Here is a 6,000-nt window from a genome sequence, read left to right as displayed (position 1 = left end):
ACATAGCTATTCGAGTAAATGTTCCATGACTGTTACTGTTTGCGGCTACTGATGTATTTCTTTTCTTTTCTTTTTTTTGCAGGACAAAATCAACAAACACCTGCAACAAAATGGGCTATTGTCTTTGTGCTGCGTGTGGATTCATGGCTCATTTTCTCTTCTTAGAAAAAAAAAAGGAACAACAGTATTTGGGAATATTGTGTGCATTATCATTCCCCGCAGCTGTTTCACAATGGCACTTCTATAAAGAGCTGTTTTTGAAGGATTCACGCATTCTGCAACAATTGGCCACTCATAGGGATGGAAGAAAGGGAGAGAGAGAGAGGGGGGGGGGGGAGGAGAGAGAGAGAGAGAGAGAGAGAGAGTAGCCAACTGATTGCTTTGGCACATCTACATACGCACATGCCACAATACAGTTCGACCTCGATTATCCGGCCATGTCGGGACCGGCGCTCATCCGGATAAGCGAATTGGCCGGATATGGGAGACACAATGTTAATGTATATAGCTGCCTTCCAAGCTGCCGTCCCAGTGCACTGGCAGCTAGGCAGGTAGCGTACCCCGCAACGGTGGTGTAATCTATGGTAGCCTTCGCAAAATTGTAGTCCCTTCTTCACAAAAATAAAGTATATCCTTGTATGAAAATCATGTTTTACCTCATTAGATATTGAGAAACCTATCATGCACATCTTACGAAATTAGTGAAATAGATTCATGAAAATCACTGTTTTTTCTCAATTTTTGGATGAAAAAAAAAGTCCTTCACTGCGTGAACGAGTCCGGGTAGATTTCCGGATAAAAGGAGGCCGGATAATCGAGGTCGAGCTGTATTTATCTTTTATTTCCTCTGAGCAGTGATAGCGATGATGGCGTCGTGGAAAATTGCCATTCATTTTATCTTAAGGCTAAAAATATCACTTATATCTCGTGTAGTTTTATAAATCTTCATCCGATGAGACATGGGGACCAATAATCAACACTCAGAACAGTTCTTTCGTCGTTTATTTCCTATCTTTTATTGCTGTTTTCATGGAATACTATTACGTAAGAGTCATTTGGATAGTAGGAAGTCGATTAATATCATCGTGATTTATTCGAGTTTGTCTCTTCTGAATGCGCAGCCGTAGTGTATACAATGCACAGCGTGCAATGATTACTTAGTATCTAGATAGTGTGTACCGGAACATTATTTCTGCACTTTACATTTTACAGCTCCAGCGTTCAGGAAAGGAAGGTTCATTGACAAGCTTCGCGCTGTAAATCTAGAAAAGATATATAGGTTCCCCACTGAGAGGTACACACACACACACACACACGCACAAACACACACATACACACGCACACACGCACACACACACACAGACACACACACACGCACACAACAAAGTTTGGATACTAGTAATGCGGTCAATGACATGTTTTTCCTGGTAATGCAATTGAAGCTGTATATGGTGTAATCATATCCGTTGACACGTTTTCATGTGTTTCAGAGCAGTTTAACTTTTTGTGACGTACCCCATTGCTTGATTCGCACGGCTTTCGCCATTATCAACCATTTCAGATTGATCTTTAGCTGGAAATTTAACCATCCGTTTCAGTGACATGAATACCACTTCCCATGTAACATTAGCTCATACAGCATACAGCTGGCATATCGTCATGGTTGTGTGGAGTGTGATTGAGCGTTGTGGGGTTTCATTTACACATTTTCATTTGATATCATTTTTCGCTCTTGAATAAATCATATTCCTGATGATGTGTCACGCCCCTTTAAAAGTCACAGCAATAACAACAGCAAAAAATAATAATAATAACCTTCGACGCAGCAACATACGACTCAAAATTAATTTGCGAGACCTCGCTTACGTGTGCATTCATATATTTCCATCGATGGCAGCCACGCCTGTTTTTATCACGTCTAGGCAATTTGACGACAATCTGCCGACATTACAAACGAACAAACGGATAAAAAAAAGCAAACATAACTACCAGCACTTTATGTTGCAATAGCGGAGAAGCACAAAGATGGTTGCAATGAACTACACGCATTGTGGAAGCCAATTAAGACCTTTGAACATGAGTGTATGAGAGCAGCCGAAAATTATCGTACCAAATAATCCATGATCACTAGTTTATCATCAGGTATATTTTGAGTACTCAGTATTAATAGATGCTTTTATTCCTCTTGGACGAAAAGTGAGAAATTCCAAAATTATCATCGTATAGGTATAAACAACAACAGCATCATCAAAAACAACAACAACAACAACAGAAGTGGTCCCACCTCACATCCAACTGGACCCCATGGAAGACCAGATTACAGCTGAGTATGGGCTATACATTATATCCAGCCATCTTCTCAGACAGAAATGAAACAAACAAACAAAACAAACAGATTCAATCATTACACCGAACACTTTCATGGAAAATATAACATATGGGCATGATAGGTACCTAGTGTTTCTTGTCGTAAAGCCCTAACTTTTTCGGACTTAATATTTCAAATGGAATATCTGTCATCTAAAACTCAGCAGAAATCAGCTTACTGAAATGGTGTTTGTTTTCCTGATGTCTGTGTATGTATCACGCGTGTATGTGTGTGTATGACAGGATAGAAACAGAGAGAGAAAATAAATAGGTATGTGCATGTGTGTGTGCGTGTGTGTGTGTGTGTGTGTGTGTGTGTGTGTGTGTGTGTGAGTGTATGCACGGCTTTCACGGTAGTGTGATATGTTAAAAGAACATGAATTCTTTCGTTTAATGTGAACCATGATTTATGAGATTTAAGTTTAATGCAGACTTAAGTTTTTGTAATGGTGTGTATCAATGTGTGCATTTCTTCTTTTTTTTTTCGCAGTCAAGTAGATGCTGAGTTTTATTTTGTAAGACTTTATCGAAGTTTGTATTACTTTTTTTTTTTGTATACATGTATGAATTTGCATAAAGTATTTCTCTGCATGAAAAAAAAAAGTGATTAAGCAGCACAAGTGAGCAAAATATAGCTGCCTTATCTTTTTATAGTTCGCGATAATGATTCTGATTTTGTAACGAAATTCAAATAAAGAGCATCATAAGATTTGAAAAAAAAAATAAAGTGTGTGTGTGCGTGTATGTGTGTTTGTGTGTGCGTGTATACAAGGGTCCATTTACACCTGTTATAAGATTACGCATTTCGAGCGAAATAACTACACACCTGTAAATGAACAAAGGCCGAGTTCTGTCACGTGTACTGTTCATTATGACCCCGACACAATCAACGCACTGTGCTGCATTCCCGTTGGGGCCGCCGCAGAGCTTGAACAATCTCCTTATACACGCTGTGTAAATAACTTCATATCGTCTGGCCGCATATCATTAATTTCGACAAGCACTTTTTTTCCTACCCCCCCCCCCCACTCTCCTCGTTCGCATGCCTTCTTGGTGGATTGAATAATGACCTCATTATCTCAACAGAAAGGACAAAAGAGAACAAAACAGAAGATGTATAGTGTTGTTAAGAATTGTAAGGTTGTCAAGATCTTGAGTTTTACTGACGCACTTTGAATAATCGTGCATTATGTGAAACAAGACGAAGGAGAACCAGAAAAGGTATGATTACAGGAAAATAAAAGACAAAAGGAAGAAAAGAGAAGGTGAAAAGAGGAGAATCATGATGAAGCAGAGGAAAGAGAAGAAGAAGAGGAGGAAGGAAAGAAGGAAAAGTATGAATTAAACGAAAGATGATAATAGTGGTTTCAAAGATTGCATTTTACGCTTGAACTCCCTCCCTCCCTCTCTCTCTCTCTCTCTCTCTCTCCCGTTTCGCGCATCCATCGTTCCGATAAGGGAGGTGGCATCCCTGTTCCGATCGAAATATTGGTAATGTTATATTATAATGTTATAATGAATGGACGATAATACCAACAGTGTAATCATAAACTTGTTCAATTGTTGTAAAAAATACAACATGCATCCCTGCTGCAGAAGTAAGATCCAGTGTGTGTAATGTAAGGTGAGCAATACCAACCAATGGCCTATACCATGAGACTATGCGGTTTTGATATAGTCATTTCCGTATTGGTAATCACAAGATAATTGCGAAGATTAATATCAAGGTCTCATAAACGTTTTCGTATCAAATGGTATTAGGGCGCATGCCTTGAATTTCTGTCTGAACTTTTAGAGCGAATGAGTGTGTGTGTGAAAAGGAAAATTGTATAAGGGAAGCTGTGTAGATAAATTCACCGTGTCAACCTATATCTTTCTGAACCATTAACTCGTCAGATGACCAGTTATGCTCCTAGTACAAATAATAACGAAATTAATAATGATGATCATGATAATGGTAATAATGATAATAATAATAATAATAATAATAATAATAATAATAACGACAATAATAATTTAATTGAGTGGTGAAGTATTCACTTGCAGACAGCCTACAATGCCTAAAATACGACTGTGCCAGTCAGTACCACGTGAATCATGTAGGTTGCTGTCGGTTTGGAGGATTCTTCATTGCGAGGGGAACTGTACGCTAGAAACTGATGTTAAGCTTACCTGTGGTGAGTTGACTATCGATGGTGGTTATCAAAAATGATGCCACGGTGACCCAAAGGAGACCACTATGAAGCCTTGTAATCCTGTTCACAGCCATTTTTCTGACAAATTTAGTCTCTCTATATCAATAAGAAAATTGGGTATGCACTCGCTATGAATATAAGAAAGGATGTCGCTTTTTCCCCACACGGAGAGACTGTAGAGTGGTGTACATCTGCGTCGGCTCTCATCCGCGGGCGGCCAGGGCGATTGTACGAGTCTTGCCTCCGGTGAAGCAAACAATAATCGCAGTCCTGATGCGGAGCGACCGCTTTGTGCGTACGGCGTATACACTCTACATGATCAGTGTTAACACCTATTGCGGTCACTTCCACTGCGTAGTTTCTCTTTCACAGACATTTTGTGATTCTCATCCTGAAAGGTATGACATGATATCGATGATGAAAATCTCTAGAAACCTATGAATATCAAACAATTTATGGTATTGGCGTAAATAAGAAGTATTTCGTTTGTGTCGAAATGTATTAGGCTAAGTCTTGATAAATCTTTTTTTTTCAGTAGTAACATTGGACTGATTTTTAAGACTATGTTTGACACGTGCGTGAGGTTGTACCCTCATCGTCTGCTACAATATCGAACTGGTAATGAGTATCACGATATTATCATCTCTTCCCTATTCTTCTGTGTAGCGATATCATCGTTTTATTCGTCTTCTCCATTTTGAGCAGGAATGAACCTAGAGCTGGGAGAATGTTACTCCATATCACCTCGATGTATTTTGCAATATGTTCACAATGAGGAAGATTGATAAAAACCGTCCTGTGATTTTGTTTTAGGCTCACATCACCGTAACTGTACTAAAATATAATGGCCTATCTTGGGTATGAACCGTATTTAAGTCAATCATGGAGAGCACAGTAGTCGACTTGTCTGTAAGCAGCATACGACGTAAATAATATTCAGTCATTCCAAGTGGCAGCGAAAAACACATTTTGCAAAGTGTTGAGTGCTGAATTAAAATCCCCAAACATTCAAAACAGGGAAACGAAGATATGCTTTTACAAGCGTTAGAAAATATAGGTCGGGTCATTAAAAGAAAACGGAACGCGTGAGCAGAGTGAATACACCAGGACTAGGTATTCAGATTCCATATGATCTCGCCGTTATATATATACCTATGTAGACGTATTCACACCTCCCCATCATGTCTGTCCTTGACCAGGGAATAATAATGCGCATATTATAATGTGCAATTCCTACTATATTAATTACGCGTAATGGGCACAAAGATAACGTTTCTGATATTTCAGATTGAAATGATGATAAACCCTATGTTCTGTTTCATAATCAATAACACAATGAGCGATATCAGCTGACTGCCCCCCCCCCCACTCCATTGTCTGCACACAGCTCTAAAACAGTATATATACATGTATTCACATTTTTTTAGAAAGGGGTATA

Source organism: Diadema setosum, chromosome 10, assembly GCF_964275005.1.
Source record: "Diadema setosum chromosome 10, eeDiaSeto1, whole genome shotgun sequence".
Taxonomy (NCBI): domain Eukaryota; kingdom Metazoa; phylum Echinodermata; class Echinoidea; order Diadematoida; family Diadematidae; genus Diadema; species Diadema setosum.
Note: the sequence above shows the minus strand (reverse complement) of the source record.